A 14,654-nucleotide genomic window follows, 5' to 3' on the forward strand; every position below is an offset into this window, starting at 1 on the left:
CATAGGAAATAGCCTTAAGTTTTAAATAAACAAGCGATTGTTCAATAGTAACATGTATAATCTTAGAGGAACTAATCTTTCATTTTAAATAAATCTGCAGTCAAACCTGTCAGTAGGCAACAAAAGGAGCACGTGCTCAAAGGCTCCCTGTGGGACATGGCTCACAATGCTGTGCTTTCCCAGACAGCTCAAACAGGTGGAGTCTGAGACGTGAACAACTTTTTTGGCAGGGATTTGCAAAAGTCAGAGCCAGCCGACACAGGGTCAGAATATCAGGTTTTTAACAGCCCTTTCTGCTAAAACCATGGCTGGGATCAGCCCCATTGCAAATGGCTGGTGCTGGGGGCATTCTAGAGGATGCTGATTTTCTGTAAGGACGACCCAGCATTTCAAGCCAGAAACATCTGTTTGTCCTAGTTCTTTCCATAGAGGGAAGAGAGACCTTCATTTCCCTGAAGTTTTCTGAAATGGCTCTTGTCCCTCCCCTACAGCCTGAACTTACCTAGAAAGTATTATCTCCAAACTCCTTCTCTCTATTTCACTGTAGCCAGGCCAGTCTTTCTGAATGTCTTTCAAGAAATGTTCCTCCAGACTGGAGGAATTATCCTTTGGATTCAGGTTGGCTACCTACAGGCAAACCTTTTTTTGATACCTTAAATTGACACCATTTAAGTGGCACTGAGGAGATAAAGCTCCATCTTGGTAGGGTGGGGAGTTTTCTAGGATGGAAGAAGCTCTCCATTGCTGGGAAGCTGTACAGGGAGTTTTGAAATTGGTGGCTGAATTGGCAGGGGACACACCTGCACCTTTCAGATCCCAGGAGGTGACTGTGTCCACATATAAAGAGAACTGGAGTAAGACAAGATCTTTACTCTTTCCCACTTGTTTTGCAGTTTCTGAAGCTTGCTTTTTGTATTTGTCTCCCTCTTGATTACAGATAAAGTCATGCATGATGGGAGAAAAATCCTCTAGTACAGAATTTACCAGTAATCTTTTTAGAGGCATCTGATTTTGTCCATATAGAGCAATTATGTGCTGACATTAATGTGTGTGTTTTCTTTGTGACCCCCATTTCTGACTAAAAAGCTTTTTTCATTACAACACTTTATTGCTCTGTGTTCTTTAATCTCCAAGGCAGATTACTTGATAACATCAATTGATTCCTTAGGGTGCTTTTCCCCTTGTGGTTCAGTGCCCGTGTCCCTGCCTCAATTCTGACTATGTATGTGCTGTCACAGGCAATACAGTCTCAACTTGGGTAATTTTCACTTGATTGAAGTTATTGGCAATTAACACAAACTTCTGATCACTGATTCTGGGTTTTGACAAAGAGAAAACATGAAGAATTAAACAACTGTTTAAGTAAATGCTTTTTGTCCCCTTTCCCAGTCTCTGCATAAGCCAAACCTCTCTCCTTCCCCCTCCCTAGTCTCTGCCTGCCCTGTTTTTGCTGCAGGCTGCACCCCATTATCCCCATTCCTTTGGTGCAGTACCGGGTGATGCGGGAGGTTGGGGTTGTGTGTGCAGGGCCTTCTGTGTGACGCTCCTCCTGCTCCCTCCCACTCATCCCCCCTGCTCCAGGCTCTCACTGCTTCCCTGCGGGTCGCCCCAAGGCCACAGGTGTCTGTCAGTGCATGGACATTAATTGGGGACTCTGTGTAAATTAATTGATTGTCAGTACATGAGCTGATGGGGCAGCCTTGCACGAGCTGGGGGCATTCCTGCACAAGGGAATTGGGTGCTCAGGTACGAACCAACTGGATGCACTGGTTGGGCACTCATGTAGCTGTAGTAAACTCTGTAAACTGATGCTCAGTATGCAAAGAGAACTTCATATATAGATAGACTGAAATAAATGTAATTCTTTGGATTTGTCCTGGCACTTGTTTTTTTACACAGAGCTCAGAAAACTCCCAGTTCTGGTTATTAGTCGGTTTAGACTTGCTACACTGCTGTGACTCCTCCTAGCAGGGTGGCAAGGTGATCCAGCTGTGGGTTTGGAACACATCTTTCCAATTCCTTTGAAGCATTTACTCTTTACGTTGAGAATTGAGACTTATTTTGCTGTCTGCTTTGCTTCTCATTCAGGCTTTTCTCAAGTCTATTCATAAAGAGTAAGCCACAATCTTATACATCACTTGTTCCTCTCTTTTCTCCCATCAGGAATTGCTTAATATCTGTCCCATCAGAACCCTTTGATTTGCTATGGGTTCAGCACTCCAAGACCTGTGTGTTTTCACTGCATCCTTACACAACTTCTCCATATAAACTAAGGATTCACATGGTCTGTTCTTTTAAATATAATTGATCCACATTCTCAGAGATTTTGCTTAATGAGCACAAATGCAGCCACCTGCATATCTTAGTTTGCTATTTATTATTTGATGATCAGCACTTTCAGTTTGTCTTCACTTTCTTCTTGGCTTCAGCTCGTCTCCAAGTGCTGTGTCAGTGCTGTGCATGTGAGCTGTGTGTGCCTCCTCTGTCCCTGCAGATACTGGCCAAGCACCAGTCAGGAAAAAAACCCTCTTCTTCCTTCCTTCCAAAATGTGGTAGGGCTTAATATCAAAATTAGGCCTTTTGCTTTATATTGGCAAACTGAAAGCAGTCATGAGTCTCTATTTCTCTTTTGTCTTGTCCATCTCTCTCTCTCTCTTTCTCTTTAATCCAAACTTGAGTATCCCTTATAAAACTTTTCTTTAAAGTCCATGATATGTGTTTGGTCCATGTCTGAATGTGCATCCCTACTTTAAACTGATCTGGGGGAGATAAACTTTCAGGTCTACCCTTTGTTGACCTTTTTTTTTTATTATTTTAATACAAGCAAAAGATTTTCAAAACTGATACCTCAGGTAGAGGAAATAGAGGGCTGGTTCACCTCAGCCGCACTGGCAAAAAGGTTTTGTCCTTTGCGCCTCAAAGCTGAAATCACTGCTTTGGCAGAGCTTTGCAATAAGCAAATGCTGTTGCCCCAACTGTATGCTCTGCAACACTGCACCAGTATTGATGTTTTGTCCCCAGGGAGCCTGCCCAGCCTGTGTGTTTGAACTGATGAATCCATTAGTGGACTCCCTGGAGAGACTCAGGTGCGCTCTGAGTTGCTTTACACAACCCATGCCCTATTTTCCAGTCCTGATCATGCTGCTCTAGCTTGGAAGTGAGATTGACAACACGGCCCTGTCGGCCCCCTTTCTCTGAGGAGTGCTTACAACATCTGTTGGCCACCCTTAATTGCTCCTGTGGTCAGCATGGGACTAAAAGGATGTGCTGGAAGACTGCATTACTCAACAGTAATTCCTTCTCTCGTAATCCTCCCTCCTTCCCTCGCTGCTGTTCTATGTAATTTTTTTCTCATTCTCAACATTTGTTTTCCTGACCATAAAAATTCTCTAATTTGGAGGCAGTGGGTAGATTGGAACATACACGAATATGAGCTGATTGACAGATCATTTTGTCTGTTTGTTTCACGGGGACATGAAACTATCACACTCTTTATTTCTGACCGTGTCAGTTTGCCAAAGGGAAAAAGCTGGTAATGAATTTTCCCCCTTTGTTGATCAGGAGAAGAGCTGTGCTGTGCAGTGTTTCTGGTGTGTCATGACCATTTTTCAATACAAGGAAGCACCACAATATTTAAATACGCTAGAAGGGAAAGAAAAGGGATTCTGAAAATATGACTTTATTTTCAGTACACACATAATTTAAAATGTATGAAATATTTGGCATTTGGAAAGGAAAGGGAGGTGGCTTGGAACCCCCTTCTTTTACATCTTTTGCCCTAATTGCAGATAGTTTTGTCTCTGGCTGTGTTTGCTGAGCTAATGAGGGTGGGGACTGTGTACTACTGCAGGCAATTGCTTTGAGCGCTGAGCACTTTGAAGAGATTAGCCCCATTGATATTCCCTTCATCTTCGTTAGAGAGGAATGCTTCCTTCCCTGGAGTGCAAGGAGATGGACAGCTATTTAATAGAGCCAGCCTTTTTCAAGTAGATACTGTAGTCCTAAATATTTCCATCTCGGTAGCCTGCATACACCCGGCATAAAAACAATGTTCTGGAGGCCAGGGTTGTACCTCATTAGAGCAATATATTGATCTGGTTGGGGTTTTTTTGAGGACCCCAGGTTGATTGGATTATTATCTGACTGGTTAAATGTTATTCTTCAAGGAGAAGCAACAGTTTCAGCTGTTCAGGCAGTCAGCCAAAACATGGTGATGAGCAAATTGTTTGTTCCAAGAGTAAATGAAGGGAATGTCCACATGATTTTTGCCATCCTTGTATTAAACTAACAGAAGCTGAAAATTGGAGCTTTATGCATCCCAAGTGGGACATAACTGATCAAAATTTTGATTCTCCGGCAGCTATCCACAAACTGAATTAAAATGGTTTGCAAGAAGTTGGCTTTTTTTATAATATCATTTCAACTAGGCACAAGTCTTAAAATAATAATGTATTCAACATCTCATCTCTAGCATTTACTGCTTTTGTAACTTTACCAGGTCCACGGGTTCTATTTTATATTTATTGTTTATATTAATTCCAGCTCACAGAATGCTGCAATTAGCAAATTCCAGCTTTGAATGTATTTACAAGGATAGAATGAGAACTCCTTTCTTTCACTCAGACTGCACAGCCCCATCCCAAGCCTGGCTTAGATACAAGAGCTTCATCTCCTGATTAACTTGTTCCTGCAGACAGTCAGAGAGTAAGGACCTCTGAAGGTCACCACAGCCTTTCTTCCATGAAAGCTCCTCTTAAATATCGACAGCTCTCCGGGCCTTGTGTTCTGAGTACAGCATCTGTATTGTATGTGCAGAATGGATCAATACTGCATTCATCATCCATATCCTGAAATAAAAGAAAGGGATTTTTGAAATAAGTTATGCTACTGATCTAGGATTGGTGTGTGCTCTGTGTGTGTTAAACGTGCGAGATGGAATGACCGTGGCGCTCTCTGCCAAGGACTGGGTAGGTCCGGGAATCTGCACGGGGACAGCAATTTGTGTCTCTGTCACTGTTGAAATGAGATGGATGTCCATCAGTAATCAGGAGTCATTAGCTAGCTTGTAGCTTGGTGGAATGATCCAGACTTGAGTTGGGAGTGTAGAAAATATGCCTATGAAAGAAGAAATTGAGTAGTTTTGTTTAAGGGAAGCTAATACTTAAAGAGGAGACAGAGTCCATAGGGACTGGATGCTTTGGAGTGACTGCCTAAGTATCTCAAGTACGTTGTTTCAAACTTAAGGATAATTTAGATAATTTAGTCGGTTTACCCACTGCTCTTTTCCCTTTCAAGAAGCAAAGTTCATATTTTGAATTGAAAGTAGAAAATGAAGTGTCAGACAGTTTCATATAACCCCCCCCCCAATCTTTAAAACTATCCATAACCAGTATTTAGCTTTCCCCTTTTTGGAGGTAAAAACTTTGCCAGTCTATGTTGAATTTGAGTAACACACTTTCAATAACTCAAAACTTATATTTTTAGCAAACTTGCTATTTTTCCAATATTCATTTTTTAAAGTAACTAAACTCTAAAAGAAAATTATTCACCTCCAGATTACCTGTTTTGTGATTACCAAGAAAGTTTTGATTCTTTGAAGAGCTCTTCCACTTGGTAAATGAGATATATTCGTGAGCTAGTTCTTTTCAGAGCTTGGAAAGTGGCATCTCTTCTCAAGAAAGAGATCATCTTTGAATTAAAAGTATGCTGTCCTTAGCCCTTTTTTATTTTTATTTTATTGACAAATTGTCACAGGAGCTAAAATGCATAATCATCAATAACAAGTGATCCATGGGGCTATGCAAAATATATTGATTAACAATATGATCTCCATACAGATGTCCTAGGAGTGCTTGTTATTTTTTATGGACCAATCTAGGACTCCTGCTTGCATTTCAAGGGCCAGGGGGAAGAAGGTGAGAAGAAGGTGAGAGAGACAAAGTTCAGGGCATCTCTGCAGTTCCCCCCAGCTGCTGCCAGTCAGGACTGGCTGCACTGGTGGGTCATGTCCACGGAAAGGCAGCGTGTTGGCTGAGAGGGACAAATACTGCCAGCTGCTCCTACCGTGGGCTGTGCCAGCCCCTCTTTTTCAGGCCTGCATGGGCACAAAACAAACCCATTAGTTTGAAGTGAACTGGGAGCCTGAGACAAAATCCCCATTGTCACGAAAGCCTGATTTTAATTTGTTTTTAGGGCTGCTCCACTACCAGGAAAATCCTGATTTAGATGCTTTTGAGGCATTGAACTTATGCAGACCTATTCCTCAGAGAAAATTGGATGCAATTTTAGGATTAGATAAGTGACCTAGGAGAGAGAAAGAGAGTGCAAAACTTGCATATCCACTTTGTCCAGATGGATATTCACTAGGAAACCTTCAAACTGCTCATAAATATTGCCTGTCCTTTTGTAAAGGCTCCCACCAGCAAGCCCATGGTCATTTCCTGGGCAGAAAGACATTTTTTGTACTGCTACTTTTGGGCAACTAAATGAAGTGTTTGAATTCCCTTTTTCTTTCTGTGGCAAAATACTATACATGATGATGAATGGGAAAATAAGCAAGGAAAGAAATCTGTAAACAGCCTCTGAAGCCTGACTTGGATATTTGAGCTGTTTGTTTGGTTTCAGGTTTTTTTCCTGTGGAATGAACTTTCTTTACTTCTTTGCCTATCTTTTAATTTGTGAAAATATGTTTTATGTAGAGCTGTTACCTCTCTGAGTATCCTGTGCTCTTGGGGAGTAGGGTAAAATCTACTTATTTTTATAGTCTACTTACTTTTAGTCTTTCCTCTTTAAACTGTGTGAAAAAAAAAGGAAATATCTTTTTTTTTTCCTCTTCTAGAAAAAAGCCAAAGAGGGTGGCGATGACAGAGAGTTCTTTAATGTTGGGTCATGTCAAGCATCATTCCCCCTTCAGCATTTTATATCATAAATGATTATGTGTGCAGTACCTCAGGAACCTGCCAGGAAACACAGCAGAGCAGAACTGCAGTGCTTTGGGTCATAGCAAAGGTCTCTTGTGCCAGACCCACCCCTGGCACTGGGCAGGAGGTGATGCTTAGGGAAAACACTGTTTTCCCTGCTGCTCTCCTCCAGTGCCCTCTGGACCGGGGGCTCCCAGAGCTGGGGACCTCATGCACTTTGGTGTTCATGGATCTGTTAAACTTCCCTAATCTTTCGGTTCGAAACTTCTTTATATTTCCAACAGATCCCGTAGCTATGATGAAGTACTTCCCTGCCTTTGCTTTAAATCTCTTAGTGATACATTCTGATTCTCATACTGTGGGAATTAGTTCCTTGTTCCTTGTTCAGCCTCTCCATGCTGGCACATCTTCCCCTGCTCTCTTTCCACAGCTGAAGTGTCTGTGTCTGTTCAATCTCCTGGATGCATAAGCCATTCCTCACCTTTCTTCATTTGTTACCCTTCCGTAAGTCTTATTTTGGCTGCATGCTTTTGGAAACAGAGAAGAGGGACAAGTCCTCTGTGATGTATTTAACATGTGCTTAAATCATGGTTTTAAAAGGAGGCCTAATGAGGTTTCCTGATTTTCTTCTCTGGCTCCCCCCCCAATAAATCTTAAATCTTGACATTATACCAAGCTGATATTTTCAAAGAAAACAGGTGGCTGTGAGATCTCTCTCCTGAATGACAAAGGCTAGTTTACTGTCCATCATTGGATTTGTATAATTAAGGATACTTTTGTTCATTTGAACCATTTCATGTCTCACAGAATTCAGTTTCATCTGCCACTAAATCCAGTAGCATCTTGAGATTCTTCAGTGGGTCTGTGAAATGTGCTGTTGTCTTGAAAAACATGAATAATTTTATACTATCAGTGCTCACCTTCACATCTTGTAAAAAAAATTATATGTTGACTAGCACAGGTCCCAGAATAAATGTCACATTCTTCTGGTAGTCTGTTTCTGTATTTTCCTGACTGTGTCCTATTGGAAAGGTTCCATTTTTCCCCCTCCCAACTTTGATCATCAAAACTTCTGGCAGTTCAACTATCTCATGTCAGTCACAACCCTTCCTCCTGTGCTTCCCAGCACCATCAAAGACCTGGAGCAGATTTCTGATGTGTGGTTTCCTGCTGTAAAAGCTCTGGTAACTCTTCCCTATGGTGTTACATTTCTCTGCGCATCAGCTAAATCTGTTTATTACACAACTGAGTTTATTACACCTGTAAAGAAATCAGAGGTACCAGCTGGCAGTTTCTCAGGCTCTTTTCAGAAGTTGCTGTAACATTTGCCACCTTCCATTCCTCTGCCCCTTGGATCACGTTAAGCAGTAGATCTTGTACTTCAGTAATTATTTCAGTTAATTTCATATTTAATGTTTTCTAAAACTCCTGTTTGAATACTCTCTGATTCTAGCAAGTATTTAATCACCTTAGTCCAAGATTTTGGGACTCCTGTTCCCTTTTAAGAAACCAATGCAGCCTGTCCAGGGCATGTTTCGAGAGTTACAAAAGCTCAGCTCTCTGCTGACACCCAGTTCTGGTGGCTCGTGGGATTGCAGCTGCTCGGGTATGGTCGGAATAATGCGCAGGTGGCTTTGGAATCCATCACAGGGAAGAGGGATTTAGGCTATTGGTATATGGGGCACCTGGCTTTCTTTGAGAGACCTCATCTTTAAAGGAATAGATGACTCTTCCTAGTAAAGGAATGAGTCAGCAGTTCCTTCAACCGAAGACGTACATCTACTTAATAGAAGGTATTTTGTTGCTCAGCTAGATGTGCATCTGAAGTTGGGTGGTAATATTAAAGTTGGATGGTAAGATCAGGAGTTAAATTGTTAAAGCCGTCCTTGGAGCGCGAGGTTCACTGAATTTGAGAATTTCATTGTGCATTCCATAAAAAAAGTGGAACTTAAAGCATAGTCTGTTAAATTCATTGCCTTCCCTGGCTTCCTTGCCAGAACTATAGTAGTAGTAGTTGATAACAGCCTTTTATTCAGGTTCATTCCTTTCTGTGTTCCAGACTGCAGCCACAGCTGTCTGCTTAAAACTCTAATATACAATTATGTGTATGTGGCTAAACAGGTCTTTCCTTACATCATTGGAATTAGCCTTCTCCACTGGGGTCCAGTATTTGAGGGGGTTTTATTTTCTATTGTGTATTATTTTTCCTTCAGTTCCATACAGTAGCCAGTCAGCCTGAATGGCATTGGGAATATCTCTGATAGTATAATTGGCTTTTATAACAGTGACTGTAATTAATGATTAGTATTTTAGCTGTGCTTGCAAGCTATGTTTAGGTACTGGCAAAATAAGGAGTCATTGGCTGATGGACCAGCAAAATAATGGGCTCCATTTAGGCAGCTGAACCCTCTGAGTCAGACCCCAGGGAGGGCAGGTCTGTGCCTGTGCTGGCTTCGCTCAGTGCTGTGGCTGAGAGAGTTCCTCCACCTTCTTCCCTGAGCAGCTGCAATTACCAGGAGTGAGTGAACAACCTGCCTTTAGAAACTCATGGCCTTCCCCTTACAGCTCCTGCTTCTGTGTGTTTGAATGTGGGACTGCTGAGCCTCATGATGCAGGTATTGTGATTGATGGTAATTTTATTTATTAATTAACACATTTGTTATAGGACATGTTTGTAGAAGTTAGTAGACAACTCTGATGCTTGATAGGGTATTGCAGGCATAGTAAACACAAAATTGGGGAAAACGAGGTTACTGAATACAATGAACACTTCTTCCCTGGCATCAGAGCAAAGCATAGGGAAAGGAAACAGGAAAGGAAATCAAGAAGAACTATCCCCACAGAAATTATTAAACATCACCTCATTCAGAACCCCTCAGCTAAAGAAAAAAAGATGCTCTCCTGAAATACCACCCAAAGTCTTACCTGGTAGATATAGATCTGATGTTTGGAGAGAAGACTGACATTGTTTGCTGGGCAGTGTTGAACATCCCCATGGTGTCATGTACCTTGTGCAGCAGGTTCTCTGTGGCAAGCTAGGACTTAGTGGGCCAGGGTAGGGGATATCTTGAGTCTTGGTGTTGGCCCTTTCAAGGGAAGAGAAGTCTGAGCCTCCAATGACTGAAGATGTTTTCTTCTTGGCTTTTGTCTTACTTGATACCACATGCTCTGGGTGGCTGTTGCTGTAATCCCCCTGAGCCAGCCTCTGTCTAGCAGGCACCATACATTCTGTACAGGGCATTTTCTGTGACATCATAGGGGACCCAGCTGAGTAGGTACATCCTGAGTGCTGCAGCAGGCTGCTCTGGCTGTTAGTGGTTCATTAGGTCAGACATCGCAGCTCTGGGGTGGTTTTCAAACACAACTTCACTGAGAGTCCTAGTTTGACTCTCAGCTGCATGTGCTGTTGGCCTGAGGGCTCCTGGGGCTGCCCGTTCAAACTCTTACACTAACCAGGCACTCTGGTACATATTTTATAACAATTCCTTGTCATTCCTTTCTCATTCGTTTTCTGGTGTTCCTTTCCTTTCGCTGCTATAAAAGCTCTTCTGTTCTTACATTTGATGTTCACTTCTGTGATTTGTCCTGATGTTCTCTGCAATTATTGTTTGAGTAGTACTGAGGGGAATGTCTGAATAATTTGGTGGAATGGATCCAAAATGACACAGACTGGGTTGCTCAAGAGATGAGAGCACAATCACACCCATTAGCACAGATCTGACCTTCACCTTATGTACAAATACGTGCAGATTGCAGTCCTTTGGCTCTTCTGCAGTTTTGCTCTTAACATACATATTCACGGTCTGTTTGGGCTTTTTGGAAGCATATGCTAAAGGCTGGATGAGGAGATTTAACTTCCAGGAATTACCCCATTATATGTGAAGCTGTTTTTTGTGTAAAGGTGTGGCAGAGTGACCATTGGGATCCTGCCACTGTGAAATGGTAGATGCTGTGATCCTGGTCACATTACTAGTGTGGCTCTGTCACTTGTGCTATGAGCACCATGTGTGCCTGAATTTGAAGTGGCCTGCACTGGACCTCTCTGTAGAGTTACCTCACTTGTTCTTCTCTTATAATTCATGGAGGAGAGGTGAGAACTGCACCCCAGTACAGTGTGGCCATCGTCATGGAAACACAATGCCTGTTGGTACATCCTCTCCAGAACAGACACACCTAAAATCACAGAATCACAGAATGGTTTGGGTTGGAAGGAAACTTAAAGAGCATCTCGTTCCACACCCCTGCCATGGGCAGGGAACACCTTCCACTAGGCCAGGTTGCTCCAAGCCTCATCCAACCTGGCCTTGAACACTTCCAGGGATGGGGCAGCTGCAGGTTCTCTGGGCAACCTGTGCCAGGGCCTCACCACCCTCACAGGGAAGAATTTCTTCCTAATACCTCATCTAAACCTACAGCCTTTCAGTTTGTACCCATTACTCCTTATCCTATCAGTACAGTTCCTGATGAAGAGTCTGTTTCCAGCTTCCACATAGTTCTCTTTAGGTACTGGAAGGCTGCTGTTAGATCTTCATGCAGCCTTCTCTTTCCCAGGCTGAACAGCCCCAGCTCTCTCAGCCTGTCCCCATAGGGGAGGTGCTCTAATCTAGAATTCAAGCATTTCATGTCTTCAGTTGTCCTAGCCCAGCAAAAGTAAAAACCCCTTTATATGCTCAGTGATTTAAAAGCAGCAAACACACCTCAGCCCGTCTACTGCCACACACAGAATCAGTTTGGATATTTCCAAGCAAAACAAATACTTCCAAAGGAGCTATTGTGAACAGATGGACTAACATTCATAAAATAGGCAGTTCCCTCTTTAAGTGATTTGTTGGAATAAAAGGTATTGTTTCCATTGAGATTTAAACAACAGTTTGCTTAAATTATTTTTATATTTGCCCATTATATTGTGAGCATATGAAATGGGCAAAATGTTAAGAATAATTAAGCAGAGTGGTCCTGAATACCCTGGTGAGTCTGAAAAATCATATATAACAGTAAAGCAGCTATCTGTGGAGCTGCCAATTCTACTTATATAAGCCCATCTGTTTACATCTACACCTGTTCCCTAAAGAAGAATACATCTTATGTGAAGAATTCCCACCAGATCCCTCAGACATTTTATCATTCAGGAATGTTCTTCCTGTTTGTTCTCTCTCTTTCCCTTATAAGAAACTATACAATTAATGTTTTCAGTGTGGTCTCTTAGAACATTTGCAAGACAAATGCTGGACTTAGCATATAAAATTAAATTAGTTTGTTCTCTTCTGATTCTGTAATGAATACAAATTGTTGCAAGGCATTTGCATATACCTTTGACTCACAGTGGCTCATAGTCTTGTCTCCTGTTTCTCTCTCCCCTCCTACATCCTCATTTGGAATCCCTCAGACCATCTCTTGTTAAACCTAAGGTATAGGTTATTTTATGTCTAACTGATCATGTGGAAAGGATGTTTGCTGTTTACAGTATGTCAACTTCTTTTATTATAAAACTTATTTTTAAAAGAGAGAAAGAGATTCAGGAGCTACAATCTTTGTGTTTCCCTGTGTCCCCCAGTCCTAGGAGTTCTGCAAATGTACGGCTAATGTTTTACTGCTGAGAAACAGCAGATATACATTCCCTGGTGTAGGTTCCATCCTCAGAACTGCTTCAACAACAAAATTACCTGAATAACATCAGATACAAGCATATGGACTTTTTTTGATCTTTTTATTAAATCCTAGTATCAAAGTGGATTTATCCACTCTCAAAGATAAGATGGGGGGAGGCCAGCTTTTGAAGATCATTTGCATTTCTTTCATTTGGTGGCCTAATCTTCTTCCTACTCTATTGAACTTCTGTAAATTGTTTTAGAATTATTAGAACAAAAAAATATCTCTAAAGAGTTCTAACTTCTAATTTTCAAAGTGTAAATTCTTTACATAAACTTCAGTGGCATAGCAAATACAAAATAAAATGAGGTCAAGTCAAAAAAGGAACAAATTCAATTAGCCCCTTCAAAGAAATATGAACTTGATTTCAGGTTTTGAATTACAGATTTAGAATATAGGTGGATTTTTTTTTTCTTGTCAGCTTCTGCAGAACTGAAATACATGAATTCATGATATGTATGTCATTCAGAGAGTGCAGCAGGCTTTCCCAGCACAAACACATTATACTCCCCATTATACTTCCATTACATTATACTGGCCTAGCAGAGACTTGCCATGAACTTCCATCCGTCATTGCTTTTACCTTCTCTTTGCTGTAAAGAGCGGTTAGCTGTGTTTTAGGTAAGGAAATTATTTCATGGTAACCTATTGGTGACCTTAGATGCCAAGTGACAGAAATAGGAAGGGAAGTGCCCTCTTGACAGGGAGTGGGTAAAGGCAGGTTCCAGATCCATCTCTTTGTAAGTGCCAGGGTAGGACGTAGTGTGCAAAGGATTATAGGTTATAGACATTCATCTCTTTACTCAGGGGCTGTATTTGGGGCTCTTGCCTGCAGTGGGGACAGCAGACCCTGGCCAATGTGGGTTAATGTTTGATTTCCTTACACTGCCAGCAGCACACTGAAGGGGTTTTGTTGGTGCTTGATTCTCCTGACTGCACTGGTGCACCTTTTCATGGAGACCTTCTTGGTTATGCATCAAGTGGACTGTGTATTATTGCTGTTGCATATGGAAGGGGTAGCTGGGAGTGTGCAGGTGCCCTCTGAGTCACAGGGAGAAGTAGATTTAGAAAAATGAGCAGCATACAGCCTACCCTGGGCTTTTGTCCTCAGTAACCCCTGAGAACTGATTTCCATCTGCCTGTGCTGGAGTTAGCACAGTGAAAGGAGCTGCTCTTGGAGCTGTTCTCTGACTAATATTTTCTTACTGTGTTACCTTTTCCTTTAGTGTTTCTCATAAACAGCACTCACCTCTTTGCATTTTTTTTATTGTAACAGTGTATTTTCTCTAGATAGATCTCGAACATCAAGATTAGTTTGGACATCAGGAAGAATTTCTTCACTGAAAGGGTGGTCAGACATTGGAATGTGCTGCCTAGGGAGGAGGTGGAGTCCCCATCCCTGAAGGTGTTCAGGAAATGATTGGATGTGGCACTTAGTGCTCTGGACTAGTTGACAAGGTGGTAGTTGGTCAAAAGTTGGAGTCAGTGATCTTGGAGGTCTTTTCCGACCTTGATGATTGTGTGATTCTGTGATTTTAAGTAAATTTCTCTGTCTCCCTTCAGTAATCTGGCTATAGTATTCTTCAGCTGTTTATCTGTACCAAAATACTTTCCCCAACCCATCCAGTGATTCCAGCAGTCCAAAGTGGGGATTAAAGGAGAGGTTTATATTTAAGAATAGATCACAGCTAAAGAAATTTAGAGTATTATGGGATTCTCTGTCAAGGCCTTTGAAGATATTGTCTAAAACACTTTTTAACTGCTTGGCTCTATCAGCTCTGGGGGAGTTATCATCTCTATTTCCAAACAGTTAGCAGATAAAGCCTTAAAGGCTTGGAGCAATCCCAGTTGTGCGGTGAGTCAATTTATGGGGAAAATATCTCTTGAATCAGTAGTTAAAGCTTTATTACAGATGGCTCAGATATTGGGCTTGATTTATTCTTTATATCTTCTGTAGTGACATGAGTGAATTGTCTACAGAAAGGCCACATCATACTTATTACAGAGTAAAGGGCAAATTGGAAAGGCAGTTGCTTCTTTATGGACCCAATTGGAGCAGAGCAGAGAATGCAGACATAAAACAAG

The 14,654-nt window shown here is 41.7% G+C and overlaps 1 protein-coding gene and 1 long non-coding RNA gene across 13 annotated transcripts in view; one reads left to right on the forward strand and one right to left on the reverse strand.

The window, feature by feature from the left end:
• Positions 1-14,654, forward strand: part of VWC2L (von Willebrand factor C domain containing 2 like) — a 423,395-nt gene that overhangs the window by 276,847 nt on the left and 131,894 nt on the right. The gene's annotated exons all lie outside the window — the stretch shown is intronic.
• Positions 4,505-10,143, reverse strand: LOC116789313. The gene is made up of 2 exons (XR_004357979.1): positions 9,846-10,143; positions 4,505-4,847 (listed from the first exon to the last, which is right to left on the reverse strand). It is a non-coding gene; the product is annotated as an uncharacterized LOC116789313 (long non-coding RNA).

This window comes from Chiroxiphia lanceolata, chromosome 7 (genome assembly GCF_009829145.1).
Source record: "Chiroxiphia lanceolata isolate bChiLan1 chromosome 7, bChiLan1.pri, whole genome shotgun sequence".
NCBI lineage: Eukaryota > Metazoa > Chordata > Aves > Passeriformes > Pipridae > Chiroxiphia > Chiroxiphia lanceolata.